Here is a 17,178-nt window from a genome sequence, read left to right as displayed (position 1 = left end):
TCTACCAAGCAATGACATATTAAGCTTGTTCCATTTTATCATATCTTCATCCATTTTACGCCATAACTTTTCATAATTGTTTTTAAACAGATCAATATTTTTCATTGTTATTTCCACGCCCAAATATTTTACTTTAGGGGTAACTTCACATCCCGTTAATCTCTGCAATTCCTTTTGTTTACTTACTTGCATATTTCCACACAAAATTTTTGACTTTTCTTTATTGACATAAAGTCCCGCCAATTCTCCAAAATCTTGTATTTTGGCTAACAACAAAGGTGTTACTTGCATAGGATTTTCATTTATAAACATTATATAATCTGCAAATGCTCTATATTTATAGGAAAATCCTTTAATTCGTGTTCCTTCAATTTCTTCATCATCATCATCAAGAGTCATTATAAACAACAATGGTGAAAGCGGACAACCTTGCCTTGTACCTTTGCTGATTGTCATTTCTTCTGTAAGATCTGCATTTATACATAATCTTGCACATTGTTCAGTATAAATTGCTTTTATCATTCTTATAAAGTTTTCGCCCAACTTTATTTTCTCCATTACTGCAAACATAAAGTCCCAATTCAAATTATCAAAAGCTTTTTCTGCGTCCGCAAAGAATAATGCAACTTCCTTCTCTGGATGACTTTCATAGTATTCTACAATATTTACAACAGTTCTAATATTGTCTCTTATTTGCCTTTTAGGGAGAAAACCCACTTGGTCTTCCTTTATAAAGTATATTAGATATTGTTTAAGCTGTTCTGCTAAGGTTCTTGTGTATATCTTATAATAATTGTTTAATGATGAGATTGGTCTATAGTTCTTTACATTAGTGACATATCTATCTTCCTTTGGAATCAACGAAATTACTGCTTCCTTCCATGTATTTGGTATTTTCCCATGTATACTTATCACATTCATTAATTTTTGAAGTTTCGGTATTAATTCTTCTTTAAACGTTTTAAAATTTTTTGCCGTAAATCCATCTGGTCCAGCTGCCCTTCCAATTTTCATTGCATTAATCGCTACTTCAATTTCTATTTTTTTCAATTGGATCATTCAAAACTTTTCCCATATAATCAGTTAAGGGTGCTATTTTAATCTTCTTCAAATACGCTTCCATCTTTTCCTTCTTTACTTTAACACCTTTAAATATTTTAGCATAATATTTAAAAAATTCTCTCTTTATTCCTTCTTGATCTACCATCTCTCTTCCATCAGCCACAATTTTATTAATAATTTTACTTTCTCTCTTTTTCTTCAATTGCCAGGCCAAATATTTTCCAGGTTTATTCGCTCCCTCGAAAGATTTCTGTTTTAATTTCTTCAAATTCCATTCCAATTCTTTATTTAACAGATGTCTCATTTGTGCTTGCAATATTGTAATCTCCCTTATAATTTTCTTTTTCCCTGGCCTTTTCCTTAATTCATCTTCTTTTTTCTTAATTTCATTTTGAATGCCCAACATCTGTTTATCTTTTGCTCTCTTGTCTTTATTATTCAATGTTATTAGTAATCATCTCATTACTGCCTTGTAGGCATCCCATACCGTCTGAAATTCTATATCTTCTTTGTCATTTACTTGGAAGTACGCTTTGGTTTCATTTTCGAGAGATGTCACTATTTATTTATTTTGTTGTAAATCTTCATTTAATCATCTTCTTGACTTTTTTGGCAGTTTTGTAATCCACATTATTGGGTTATGATCAGCTCTTATTTTAGGTAATATCTCTATTTTCTTTGTTCTAAGTCCCAAATCTTTAGTACCCCACAACATGTCAATCCTAGAGAAAGAGCTATGTCTAGCTGAAAAGAAGGTATAGTCCCGTACTTCAAGATTAAACTTCCTCCATATATCTTCCAAACTCTCCTGTTTAACCAATTCAAAAAAAGACTTGGGCAATTTCCCTTCTTTATCATTTTTTTTCCTTCCCAGATTTATCTATCATGTTCTGAATTGTTCTGTTACAGTCCCCCATCAATAAAATTTGCTCATAGGTCACTTAATCAAGATGTTGCATAATATTTTTAAAGAAAATGTCTTTAGCATCATTTGGAGCATAAAGTCCCAACAACAACATTTTTTGGCATTCAAAGTAATTTCTACCGCTATATACCTTCCATCTTTATCTTTAAATACCAATTTCGGGTCTAATTCTTGTTTAATATAAAAGACTACTCCTCTCTTCTTCTGTTCAGCCAATGTAAAAAATTCTAGTCCCAATTGTTTATTCCACAGAAATTTATAATCCTTTTGACTAATATGCACTTTTTGTAAACATACTGTATTACAATTTTGTTTTTTTATCCGATGAAATGTTGCCTTTCTTTTTTGTGGTGAATTTATTCCACTTACATTCCAAGATATCAAGATATACTCTACTGCCTCCCACTATCAATGACTTTTCAAAGTTTTTATGCATGATCTTTACCACCATTTGTTTTGTCATAAATCTTACGACCACATCTCTTGGCAGATTGTTCTTTTTTGCATAGAGTGAATTTACTCTATACATAGAGTCATACATATTTCTATTCCCTTCAGGATCTTCCTCCAAAAATTCTGCAATTATTTTTATTATGTATTCTTTCAAGTCTGATTCTTCATCTTCCGGTACACCTCTCAGACAGATCTGAGTTTCCATCAGTTTACAGTCATGAATTGTCACTTTTTCTTGTAATTTCAACAAGGTGGAGTCATGTGTTTTCACTCTCTCTTCCACTTCTTGTACTTTCTTTGTTATTACCACAGTATCATTTCTGAGATTCTCTATTTCTTTTTTTAAATTCTTTTTTGAGTCCTCAATATCCTTTTTTATTTTTTTTTAGAGGCAGTTATCATTTCTTTCACCCCCTTCATTATCCTAGCTTCCCTTGCATCTAATTGGGCTTGCATTTTCTCTATTGAAGCAGACCTAGCACGAGTTTGTTTCTGACATGTAAAAAAAGATCAAAAATTTTGATCTCACCAAATTAAATTTGAACCATCAGGTTTGATAAAGTGAAGCTTGCCCTTTCCAATACACCCAATTTTGCTGTCCTCTGAGCCTCCCAGGCTCAGATATTAATGTTTAAAGCTTTTATTTCTCCCAAAATGGCAGTCACAACTTTTGCTTCACTTTAAAAAAAATTCTTTTTTCCCTTTTACCAGTACAAGTCTTCTTATCTACTATCCAACAGTAGTAATTTTTAATTGCCAAATCTGTTAACTCCACTAATTTTTAATGTTTCAGTCACTTTAAAAACGATGTTAAAACTTAGTCCTCCCAACAACATGATGAATATGCAACTTCTCTCTGGAGATCCCTCACAGGAGCCCCCCCCCCCCCCGGGACTTCCTTTCAGCCAAGGTAAGTCTCCTCAAAGTATCTGTGCATATCTTGGACAATTCTCTAGCTGAGAAATGTAGGCAGAAGGCATTAATTTGCCTTTTACTACCCTGAACAGAAGTGCCAGCCTGCCCCCGTTAGGGAAAGCAACTCAGCTCGCCATTTTCCAACCCCGGAAGTCCAGCTGTATTCTAAACATCTTGAACGTCACCTATTAAATTGGTTAACTAAAGAAAAGATCATTGGCCTGGAACAAATTGGTTTCCTCAAAGGGAAATCTACAGTTGATCATTGTTCCACACTTGCTTTCTTGGCAGATAAATATATGAAGCCTAAAAGAGGGAAATTGTATACAGCCTTTATCGATTTAAAGGGCGCTTTCAACTCAGTCACCAGAAATCTGCTATGGGAAAAACTTATAACTCTGGGGATGAAACCACGCCTAATTTTCTTAATCAAGAAACTACATGATGCTACCTCAGGTGTTATTAAAGTATCCCCTGATGGTCAACTCTCTTCCAGTTTCCCAATTACTAAGGGGGTAAAACAGAGCTGTGTTCTTGCCCCTTATCTCTTTAATCTGTTTCTGAATTATTTGAACCAACATATGTCCATTGTGAATGGCCACCCTCCCTTCTTAGAACAATCAGCAGTGCCTTTACTGCTATACGCTGATGACACTGTTATTGAACATATGAACTTATGAAGCTGCCTTATACTGAATCAGAAAAAATAAAAAATCCTGTTTTTTTCAAAGAGCTGGCACCTATGTAAATGGTGCATTGGTACAGAAGAAATTGAACAAGTGAAAGCTTACACGTATTTGGGAATTACCTTTAACTACAACCTTAGATGGCCAACGCATCGTAATAGAGCTGTAAGTCTAGTAAAATGTTCTCTGGAGCAAATTAAAAAGTTCTATTTCTTAGGAAGTAACCAGTTCATTCCAGCAACTCTGAAAATTTACAATGCTAAAATCCTCCCTCAGTTGCTATATGGAATACCTTTGTGGATTGGAGCCTTTAGTCCCTGCGTGGAGAATGTGAAATCATCATTCTGCCGTCAGATTTTAGGTGCTCCCAAATGTGTCCTCTGCTCATCCATTTGTGCAGAGCTAGGTTTACATCTTCTAGAAACCAGAGCCTGGATTAAGGCTTTTAAGTTCTGGTAAAAAATTCATTTCAAAATGGATTCAGGAAGTTTATTACACTACCTGATGAAAGACAGGCATAGCATTACTTGGCTCTCTACATTTACCCACAAACTACAAACACTTGGTATTGAGGTGGACACTCTTTTCTTGTGACGATTTATATATCTTAAGAACAATCTAACTAAGGTTTATGGATTATGAATTTATTTATTTATTATTTATTTATTACTTTTCATTTATATCCCGCCCTCTCCGCAAGCAGACTCAGGGCGGCTTACAACATTATAAAACAATTAATCCAATAAAACATATAAAACCATAATTTACATCAACTTTAAAACCATTCTATAGTGCTATTTCAATCCAGTATAGGCGGTATTGACTTCTTAACTATGATCAGACCCACCGGTGTCCGGTGGCAGCCCTTTTTCAGTTAGATCACAAAAGCCTGTTTAAACAGTTCGGTCTTACAGGCCCTGCGGAACGGAGATAAATCCCGCAGGGCCCTTATAGCTTCTGGGAGGGTGTTCCAAAGTTCTGGCGCTGCCACTGAAAAAGCCCTGGATCTCGTTACACATAGCCTGGCTTCTCTTGGGCCAGGGGCGGACAACAGATTTTTTGTCCCTGATCGCAGTGCTCTCTGGGGGATATATGGGGAAAGGCGGTCCCGTAGATAGGCAGGTCCCTGACCATAGAGGGCTTTAAAGGTTAATACCAACACCTTGAAGCGAACTCGAAATACAACAGGCAACCAGTGCAGCTCTCTCAGCATTGGCTGAATGTGCTCCCGTTGCGGCAGCCCCATTAGCAGCCGTGCTGCAGCATTCTGCACTAGCTGTAGTCTCCGGGTTAGTGTCAAGGGTAGCCCCATGTAGAGAGCATTTCAGTGATCTATTCTTGAGGTGACCATAGCATGGATTACCGTCGCTAAGTCATTGCACTCCAGGTAAGGGGCCAGCTGCCGCGCTTGCCGAAGATGAAAAAAGGCAGATCTAACAGTGGCTGCCACCTGAACCTCCATTGTAAAGGAGGACTCAAGAAGCATGCCTAAGCTCTTGACCTTAGGGACCGGTATCAATGGTACCCCGTCAAGGGCCGGCAGCTGGATCTCTCTCCCCGGACCGCCCTGACCCAGGTAGAGAATCTCCGTCTTCGTTGTATTCAATTTCAGCCGACTCAGTCTGAGCCAAGAGGCCACGGCTTGTAACGCCAGGTCTAGATTTTCCAGGGTACAGTCAGACTGGCCACCCATCAATAGATAGAGCTGGGTGTCATCCGCATATTGATGGCAGCCCAGTCCATACCTCCTGACAATCTGGGCAAGGGGGCGCATATAGATATTAAATAGCATTGGGGATAGGACCGCTCCCTGCGGCACCCCACAGCTAAGAGAGTGCCTCTGGGATGCTTCCTCCCCTATCACCACCCTTTGTCCCCGATCTTGGAGAAAGGAGGTCAGCCACTGTAAGGCCAATCCCTGAATCCCCACATCGGCAAGGCGGCTAGTCAGTAGCTGATGGTCAACCATATCAAAAGCGGCTGACAGATCTAATAACAACAGCACTGCGGAACCGCCATGGCCCAGATGTCACATAAGGTCATCTATGAGGGTGACCAGAACTGTCTCCGTCCCGTGACCTGGCCGGAAGCCGGACTGGAATGGATCCAGTACGGAAGTGTCCTCCAGGAATCCCTGCAGCTGAATCGCTACCGCCCGCTCTATGACCTTGCCCAGAAAGGGAAGGTTTGACACCGGCCGATAGTTTGCCAATATGGCCGGGTCTGCTGATGGTTTTTTTAAGAGGGGACGGACCACTGCCTCTTTAAGAGGTGTGGGAAAGATCCCTTCAGTCAGGGACCAGTTGATAATGTCCTGTAGTGGTTCATGCAGCCACGTTTGGCTAGCCTTTATAAGCCAAGACGGGCACGGGTCTAACCTACAGGTCGTAGGGCGCACAGCTGCAAGGATCCTGTTGACTTCCTCCAGACTAAGTGGACCGAAGGAGTCCAGAATTGAACCAGAAGAAATGCTCGGTGCCCCAAGTTCATCTACTGTATTAATTATAGCGGGTAGGTCGTGTCGGAGCAACGAGACCTTATCTGTGAAAAAGCTCGCAAAAGCCTCACAGCCTATTTCCAATTCTCTATTATTTTGTTTGCCCTGCGGCAATTCTGTTAATGACCGAATTATACTAAACAATTGTGCTGGGCGCGAGGTCGCAGATGCGATTCTGGATGCAAAGTAATCCTTCTTTGCAATCCGAATAGCCATCTCATAGGTTCTCATAAATGACCTATATGATGTTCTCGTAGCTTCATCACGAGCATAGCGCCATTGTCTCTCTAGTCGTCTTAATCGTCGCTTCATTGATCACAGCTCTGGGGTATACCACAGAGCGGATCATGATCGAGGATGAAAAGGACGTCGGGGAGCGATTTCGTCGATGGCCTTGGAGACCCAGTTATTCCAGGTCTCCACTAGCTCATCCAACGAGTCGCCGGTGGGCCAAGGATCCTGTATAGCCGTTTGAAGCCGCAACGGGTCCATCTGACTATGCGGGCGAGCCAGAATCTGCTCACCGCCTAAATGGGACAGGGGTGGCATGTCTACACGAGCCTTCAGGGCCTGGTGGTCAGACAATGGCACTGCCTCGGCAGATATCTGATCCACTACTACTCCCGCCGCAAAGATCAGGTCCAGTGTGTGTCCAGCCTGGCGCTGTTACATATTGGGAAAGTCCTAGTGCTGCCATGGAAAGCACCAGGTCCGTCGCACGAGTGGAAGCTGCGTCCTCAGCATGGACATTGAAGTCACCCAGGACTATAAGTCGAGGGTGCTCCAATGCCCAGCCTGCTACAGCCTCCATCAAGGACAGCAGGGCACTGGCCGGTGCGTTAGGCGGACGGTACACCAGCCAGATTGCCAAACTCTCCCCAACGTCCCACACCAGACCCACACACTCCACGCCCTTGATCTCTGGCGGCGGAAGTATCCTGAAGGAGCAATCCTCCCATATGAAAAAGGCCACCCCTCCCCCCCGCCCGCTAGTCCGGGCCTGGTGAAGGATGGAGAAACCAGGCGGGGCCACTTGAATACCAAAAAGTGTTCCCCTCACATTCCCCTGTTTGCTCTGCAGACAATCTAGGTATACCCCAAAGACATCGGAAGATACCCCATTATTTTTTAACTTTAGACTCCCAATTCCATCGTCGGACTTTACTTTGGCATGTCTAAATGCTTTCCCATCAACAGTTCTTTATGGTAGGTTTAGACAGATACCTCTCCAAAATAGATTATGCCCATGTGAATTAGGAGTCCTTGATTCTATATCCCATATTATTTTAGAATGTCCTCTCCTGGCCTCACAACATAGACAATTTTTAGCTGAATATCTCCAACACAATGTATTTACTAAAAGAAAAATTCTATCCTACCTTTTAGAAGATGTTAATCCCCATATAACTACATGTGTTGCTTCTTAGTAGAAGCCTATAAAATTAAATCTAGGCATACTATTGTATTTTAATTGCTGGGTATCTACTCATGATTAGTATTATTGGCTGCTATTTTAATTGATTGTTTCTGTATTGTTCCTACTATATTTCAGGCCTTTGTACCTACTTTTGATTGTGCATCATTATTACTCTTAGGCCAATAAAGGTCTGAACTTTGGAGAGAGAGGCTAAGTGACAGAGAGAACCCAGTCTCCTCCAATTCAAAGACCGTGGGACTCCCGCAGGCCCTGGGTTCAAGAGATCAGTCTGGTTAATGGGCTGCAGCACTCAGAAACAGCTCCCCCATAACAGTTTGGTTTATGGTTTGGATGCTCACTCAGATGATCTCAATGAAACACTTTTATTTCTTTCCATATTATTCTGCTCCTAAGATTGTATGGATGGTAGCCATTCACATAACATACAATGTGCAGAACACAAAGAATGCTTGCCAATATTTTTCCTGATGTGAAAAGTCAAAATTGACAGTGCTGGGACCACTAGCACTCATAGTTGTATTACCCCTGCCACATATGGAAATGATGCTCATGACAAAATCAGAAAGTGTTATTAGGTCAGCTGACTGTGTCTCCAGGGTAGGCTGTTGGGAAAAAGTATGCTTACATAACCGAAATATCAACTTAATATAGGCACAGAATGATCCTTACAGGCCCCACTCACTGTTGGTGGTTCTAATGGATACAGATCAGGCATGGAGCATACAGCCCACCAGAGATCATTGGACACACTCTATGCTTGTGGAATTGTGCCATCATAAACCTCCACAGTCTTGATGTTGCCATTTTTTTTTCATTCAGGAGCCCCAAATTTTTGAGCCTGTGGGAACCTTTGGAATTCTGATGCAGGGCAGTGGGTGCAACCACAAAACAGCTGCCACAGGAGGGGGAGTCAACCACAAAACAGCTGTCCTAGGAGGCAGAGCCAACCAGAAAATGTCAGGGAATGACATTATGCATAACTCTAATAATAACTCTTCAACATTACAGGCAGAAGCTCCATTTAACAGGATGCCTTTTTTAAAAAAAAATCATGTTAAAATATTTTCTTGCATGCGCACAGCTTGCCTTCAGTCACACAGTAACGATTCTTGTACTGTGGTGACAGCTGCTTTGAAAGCAAGGCTTTTAAAGATCTGCACAGCCAATCAGATCTCTAATGGCCAATCAGAAGCCCTGCTGGACAAAAGCCACACTTGGACCTACCCACTTTCTAAAAGCACCTGGAAAGGCATGGGCCCCCTGATCTACTATATTTGTTTATTCCTTGTTGCCCCAGGTTTTTTTTAATCACACTTTTAAAAATGAATGCCCATCAAAATGTACAATATTGTAAATGATTTCATCCAAGACATATCCATTTCTGACAAAACCAAATGACAAACCATTCTTTTCCTAGTCTCTACTAAATGTCATCCACCTGTTCTGGAAGGCATCTATCTACTGTAAGTTTTCTTTATGCTTTTTAAAACTTGTTATCTTTGCAATGAAGTATATATTGCTTATCCAACAATTTACTGGGAGGGTTGTAGCCTTCCACAGATATGAAATAATTAGTAAATAAACTGCGAACTAATTTCAGTTTTTATAGCTTACTCTGCTCTGGTAAAACCTCACCTGGAGTATTGTGTTCAGTTTTGGGCACCATATCCTTTTTAAAAGAAAAGCTGGAACGGGTCCAGAGGAGGGTGACAAAGATGGTGATCGGGCTGGAGACCAGTCCTATGAAGAAAGGTTGAAAGAGCTGGGCATGTTTAGCCTGGAGAGGAGGTGGCTGAGAGGTAATATGATCACCATCTTCAAGAATGGCTGTCATATAGAAGATGGTGCAGAATTGTTTTCTGTGGCCCCAGAAGGTAGAATGAGAACCAGTGGATTGAAATTACATCAAAAGAGTTTCTGGCTCAACATTAGGAAGAACTTCCTGACCGTTAGAGTGGTTCCTCAGTGGAACAGGCTTCCTCAGGAGGTGGTGGGCTCTCCTTCCTTGGAGGCTGTTAAACAGAGGCTAGATGGCCATCTGACAGCAGTGCAGATCCTGCGAATTTAGGGGGAGGTATTTGTGAGTTTCCTGCATTGCGCAGGGGGTTGGACTAGATGACCCTGGAGGTCCCTTCCAACTCTATGATTCTATAATATTAATAAATAATGCGGGGTGACATGATAGAGGTTTACAAGATAATGCATGGGATGGAGAAAGTAGAGAAAGAAGTACTTTTCTCCCTTTCTCACAATACAAGAACTCATGGGCATTCGATGAAATTGCTGAGCAGTCAGGTTAAACAGATAAAAGGAAGTACTTCTTCACCCCAAGGGTGATTAACATGTGGAATTCACTACCACAGGAGGTGGTGGTGGCTACAAGCATAGCCAGCTTCAAGAGGGGATTGGATAAAAATATGAAGCAGAGGTCCATCAGTGGCTATTAGCCACAGTGTGTGTATAATTTTTTTTGGCCACTGTGTGACACAGAGTGTTGGACTGGATGGGCCACTGGCCTGATCCAACATGGCTTCTCTTATGTTCTTATGTCTAAACATATCTCTATGAGATCTGCAAAAAGATAATAATTTTGTAGTCTCATTTTCAACACTTTCAGCAAAGTTTAACTTCAATGCATTCCCATCAGGCAAATATATTCACCTGACAATACTTTCTGTACCAATTGTCCTATTATCTAAGATAGAAAGTACCTGCAAATATTCAGGTTTCAAGTGTATAGTCAGAAAAAAAAAAATAGTTCCTAACCTTGATGTAAAGAATAAGCCAAATTTCTTTTAATGCAGTCTTGAAATCCATTATGTGAACATTTTGTTTGCTTTAGCTTTTATATAAGCATGGCAGTCACCATTTTCAAACATGGGGAGTCATCATTAGAAGCCAACAATGAGTCTAAATAGCTAATTGGTTTATGTTTTCTCCCCCCACTCTGAGAAACTGGTCATGCCAAAGGGAAAGATAGATCATGCATGCAAGCACAAAGCCTTGAGTTAATACTATATTGCCGGGAACCAAAATAGTTTGAACTAAAAGCTTTATATCTGGCCTGGCCTTTTATGATGAACCACTCAGAGCCAGAGAGTGCAAAATTCCAAGGTTGTTCTCCAAGACTCCAGGATTACTTCTCCTGCCTTGGAAGCCCATTCTAAGGTCAGGTCATGCTGTGCTTTGTCAATGACTAGGCAGTTGTTAGGGTTGAATGTGCAGCCTGCCAGCATGCCTCCTCTCATCACCTCCCTTCTTCAGGCCTGTCAACTGGACTCCATTCAGGTTCTAGTCCAAGGGATTGTCAGTCTTTGCTTTCTACTTTGTTTGGTGTAGTGGTTAAGAGTGGTGGAGTCTAATCTGGAGAACCAGGTTTGACCCCCCCACCACTTTTCCACATGCAGCCAGCTAGGTGACCTTGGGTAAGTCACAGTTCTCTTAGTGCTCTCTCAGCTCCACCGACCTCACAGGGTGGTTTTGGGGGGGAGAGGAAGGGAAGGTGAGTGTGAGCTCCTCTGAAATGCCTTCTGGTAGTGAAAGGAAAGGTATAAAACCAGTTCTCCTCCTCCTCCTCCAGCTGCCTGCAGTCCAGCACCTTGACACATAGGGACTATCATAACAACTGCCCCTGTGTCCCCTGTTTCATCCTCCATCCTTCTCTTTTCTGCCCACCAGACCAGGCTTTGCAGCTCCAGGACAATCTTTCTCCCAGCACCTACAAATCATTCTAGTCTTCCTTTCTATGGATGGTTTCCTTGGAACATATTCTGAGAATGCATCTCTGAACTATCTGTAACTACTTGGATCTTAACCAAGGTGACTTGGTAATCCATCCCAAAGTCCCTTGAGTTGGGAAAGTTTGAGAGTTCAAAAAGTATTAAATATACAAACTGAAAGCCTCTGTAGATGAATGCCACATGTAAGAAAGAGTGGAAGGAATGTAGCTCAGTCACAAGGTCCTAGTTTCTGCCCCGGCATCTCCAGCTGAAGAATCTTAGGTAGTAGGTACTACATTTCTGTGCATGGGAGCCCACTCAGATGATGGGAAGTGTCAAAGGTTCAGTGCTGAAGCTTCTGCTTTGCATGCAGAAAGTCACAGAATCATAGAATCACAGAGTTAGTCGAATCCATATAAGCCATCTAGTCCAATCCCCTACTCAATGCAGGATCAGCCTAGAGCATCCCTGACCAGTGTTTGTCCAACTGCTGCTTAAAGACTGCCAATGAAGGGGAGCTCACCATCTCTCTTGGTAGCTGATTCCGCTGTTGAACAACTCTTACTGTAAACAAGTGTTTTCTAATATCCAGTTGGTATCTTCTCACACTTAATTTAAACTCATTATTGTGAGTCCTATCCTCTGCTATCAATAGGAATAGCTCCCTGCCCTCCTCTAAATGACAGCCCTTCAAATACTTAAAGAGAGCAATCATGTTTCCCTTCAACCTCCTCTTCTCCAGACTGACTGGAGAAGTCTCAGATTTATTCCTCAGAATGTTCAGCTAAAGGATGTCCAACACCTGGATAGATCAGAGCCACACAACTTGATTCACACATTATTAAGTACATAAGGTGGGTCTGTAATCCCCCATCCTGTATCAGATGTCGCAGATGTGTTGTGGGCTCTCCTCAATTCCTGCTTATGCAGTGCCTGATTGGTACATGTGGTAAAGGGGATGAATGCTGTTTTTCCATCCTGCAGTGGTCTTGGGAGTATGTTAACTGACCTGTTCTTGAAACCCACATGGGGAATTCAGGGACTATATGCCAAATAGTGTTTCCTAAGGGTTGTTTCAACTTAGGGAAATGGTGTACTGCTCTGCAGCCCTGATATGAATCAGGTAATAAATGTGCAGAATCTGAGGGAACTTGCAGCTCATGTCTGACTTTTATGCTTGACACGGGATTGAAAATACAAACTAGGTGGATCTATATAAGGCAATTTAGCAAGTTCATAAAGAAATTGGTCTTGTCAGCCACCAGCGAGCCTGCAGCAGACGTGGACTATTGCACCCTTCTTAAATCTTCGTTCACGAAGCCAAGCCGAGAGAGAGAGAAAGAAACAATGAAATTGTGAACTGCGCTTTGCACTTGGAAAAATTAATCTCCAGAGGTACTATTCAATAACAACCTTGTTTCAGCTGGGCCACAATCCATGCACAAAAACATGTCTGTGCCAAAGAAGAAGATGAAGAAAACTGACAATCCCTGAGAGCTCATTGTTCCCCTCTGCCAATATTTAGGACTGTCGAGTTTTTTCCAAGCTAGAAGCAGACATTTGCTAAAAGGATGAAAAAGGGCTTCACTACCATTTCTTGCATCCCTCTTTATGTCCTTAGGAAAATAGCTTTTTAAAATGACAGGGCTCTTTATTATGGTTATTATTAATATTGCTTATTTTCCTGACCAATTTGAAGAAGGATGTCGAGTAGCCTCAAAAACCAAACTCCTTCAGAATATGCCAAATTGTGGGCTGTCAAGCTCGGCCGCTGAGCTATCAAAGAGAACGAGTGAGATTATTTTGTCCCGATAGCTTGATTGGATTGACTGCGTTTTTCTGCCCATCCCTTTTCACTGCCCTTTGGGTGTCTTTGCGCACGGTTGGCAGTCCAAATCTCCCTATTCTCTTATTTATTTTTCTCACTCTCCCACAAGAAAACTGCCATCCCTCCACGGAATCCCTCCCTGCCTCTCTGCTGGTATTTAAAGAGCCATAACAGAAATTCACTTGAGAATTTGGTACTTTCCATCTGTTCTGGTACAGAGAGGAGTTGGGGGGTATCTGGACACTGTCAAGGAGTTGTAGCACATATCTCAAAGTGACTTTGTTATAAGAAAGGAGTTTAATCTCTCCTCCTCCACCCCCCACTCGTCTTTGTAACCTTGTGAAATTTCCACATTAAAAAGCAATCACATCTTTCAAACCAGAAATGATTGTAGTTGGCAAGATGGCTGGAACTCCCTTGTGTACTGGACAGGGCTTGTTTTCACTAAAACAAAATCAACTTTCAAAATAAATCATCGGCAACAACATTATAGCCCTCAAATCTTATAATCCAATTAACAGGGCTGGATGTTTTGTGTCCTTTCTCCCCCCCACCCCCCTTCCCTCCCCATTGCCACTGGACTGATACAATTGGCCAGGTTTCAAAGTGGAGAAACAGAACATCAGTTGAAGGGAATAGCCAAAAAAGTGCAGCTGAAGCTCGAGCTTGTGGTTAAAGAGCTCTTAATGACCATTGTAAGCTCTTAAATATAATCATCTGTATTTCACGTCCATGCTGCCTGTGTAGCATGTTTATGCTCTCAGACAGTAGCTAGAGAGACTCAACAAATAATTCTGTGAGAAGAACTAGAGGGCACCGAGGTCGCCATAGCTATTCCTGTGAATGAGGCCTCTATCGGGATTATAGAAGGGTGCCAATGTGCTCAGTGAAACGGTGCCCAGAATTAACCTCAGCAAAGTCTCCTTGCCAGAAGTGGAAATGATGTGGTAATATCAAAAAGTAAATGGACTTACATATAATTCTAGATTTCTCTACATGTGTTTTTATTGGAAAAGGGACAGGAAGACTAAATCTTGCAAGTCTTTTTACTGGCTCTAGCTTGCAAACCCTTAGGCATTTGAGTACTCCTAGTGGGAATCCACACATAAATAAGGACTACTAAGGGCTTATATAGGATCTGGCAGTCTGTCTTTTACGGAGAAAAAACACGCAGTGAATGAAATGGGAAAGGTAGCAATTAAAGTCCAGAGGTGCGCAGCAGTGTATGTGGCTCACAGGCTCTTAGCAAAGTCATAACAATTCAAATCTCCCTTTTCAGTTTTTTTAAAAAAATGTTTCTAGTCCCGCAGGATTGTGGAGGTAAATTTATGCCAAAGATAAAGGCAACCAAAAGTTTTAAATAGAAAATTGTTTGAAAATGTCATTGTTTCTTCTGGTCATAAAAAGACATTTCCTCTGTTTCACTGATACCATAGATCAGTCAAATTTTGCTGGATTTTTTTTGGGTGGGGATTTATACAGCATATTCACCAGTTGCATCTTATCAGTATGCTAATTTGGGGTCCCCATCCTGCTTATGTCATGATTATTTAATTGTAATTTACAAGTATATTCTCTCCCAACCAAGAAGGTCAGTCTTGTAACTTTCAACCAAGTAGGATTAAAACAATGCAAAATTCTAAAACAAAGCATTAAAACAAATAAAAAGATAAAAAGACAACTCAGGGCACTAAAATAAAAAAGCTGAGGTCTTGCTAGGAATTATGTGAGGCTCAATTCAGACACTCCAACCAATCCAAGCTTGAGGAAAGACAGCAAGGTCTTTCTTTCTTTCTTTCTTTCTTTCTTTCTTTCTTTCTTTCTTTCTTTCTTTCTTTCTTTCTTTCTTTCTTTCTTTCTTTCTTTCTTTCTTTCTTTCTTTCTTTCTCTGGGTTAAACCTTCCATTAGCACTGCTGTCCACACGCACTTGGCTTCTGTTTATTTAAACATAAAAAGATATTATATCAGGCATAGTTATTTAGCTTTATGTCGACAGGCCTTTTTTATTTTAGAAAAGCTTCCTAGGTGAGCAGCCAATGCCAGAGAAAGAAAACAGGAGCAAGTGGTGAATGAGTGGGAAGTGAGGCTTAGAACAGCAGGCCTCTGCTGGAAGATTCCCCCCCCCATTCCCCCCCCACTGAACAGCAATTTTGAGTAAGAAGTACAGAAAAGCTTTATTTATTTACAGTTTCTTTTCATTGCTTCACCAATACTATGGTAGTTTTAGGGGTAAAAGAATAACTATTCCCTAAAAACATCAGCGTTATCTAGGGACATGTATGTGTATAATATGTGTGTATTTTTATAGGGAAAATGAGGATTAAATGCCCTAAATAAATAAATACATCACTCCACATATACATAGGCACACAAAAATACACACAAAAGCTTCTTCTTATGAGGAAATATTATGAGAAATAGTTATAGCTAGGGCTTTTTTTGTAGCAGAAATTCCTTTGCATATTAGGCCACACATCCCTGATGTAGCCAACTCTCCAAGTCTTCTGAACATGCTAAAAAGAATCCATCAGTTAGTTTTCTCTTGAGAATCCTTTTGAAATGAATGGAAATTGAACAAAAGCAGGGGACAGGTATTAATGGAGTCCACTACATTTTGCTGCATTTGATATGGGTGACAGATATGGATATCGAGTAGGATACTTATTTATTTATTTCTCGCATTTATATCCCACCCTCCCTGCCTAAGCAGACTGACTAAATAAGCAATTTCAACTGATTTTCCCCTCCCTATACGGATCCCCACAGAGTCCCCTACCTCCCAGAAGCATCATTTTGTAGAGATCAGAAGCTACCATGGGAGGGGGAGAGACTACAGAGGGATGATTTAGTGTGGATCCAAACCACTATCTGCCCTTGAATCACAAGCTTCAATTCCTTTCCTTTAGAATCTCTCAGGAGCAGACCAGGGCTTGACTTGTACAATGTGTAAAGTTCCTTCCCAAGTGTTCAAAGCCACATGGAGTCCAGAATAAAACATCTATGTAAATTAGCACTGAATTATCATTTTGTGAGGGTAAGACTACTAGGGCCCTGACCCAATTTGTATTAAGATTAACCACACCATACACAAATAAAATGCCCAGCAAGCCTTGTAGAACCTGGTGACACTATTGTGAAGGCCTGTGTTTTGGATGCCTAATAATTGTTTGCTGGTGACTGCTGCACTCCCATCTTCAAGATTTAAATGTTTCAACCAAAATGAAAGCCAGTATTCAGAGTCATCCAGAGAAGCAGGACATGGATAATGCCAATCCAACTACTACCCAAATCTGCCCATCTGAACTCAGTAAAGTTTCTCCTCCCACCCAATGCACACCCAGCCAGTCTTTTAGCAGTTCCAGTAGCTCTATCAGAAATTGGAATTTTCCAGCCCAAATCCAAACCCCAGTGGGCTCTCTGGCCCAGCCACTCAGATTCAGGCATCTTTGGGAATCTACAGTGGATGCATCCCTAAGAGCCTTCTCTCCCTCCCTCCCTCTCTTTCTCACAACCTTCAAGGAACCTCAAACTATGCAGCCCTCCCCTTCTGTTCTCATTGGACAGGCAAAGTATATATTCTCCCTTTTGTTCCCTCCCCACCACCCAGAACTAGAAAAAGACACTTCTCTTCAGGGTATCTTTACATAAGAATAG

This window comes from Heteronotia binoei, chromosome 10 (genome assembly GCF_032191835.1).
Source record: "Heteronotia binoei isolate CCM8104 ecotype False Entrance Well chromosome 10, APGP_CSIRO_Hbin_v1, whole genome shotgun sequence".
Classification (NCBI taxonomy): Eukaryota; Metazoa; Chordata; class Lepidosauria; order Squamata; family Gekkonidae; genus Heteronotia; species Heteronotia binoei.
The sequence above is the reverse complement of the archived record's forward strand: the minus strand, read 5'-3'. Positions refer to the sequence as shown.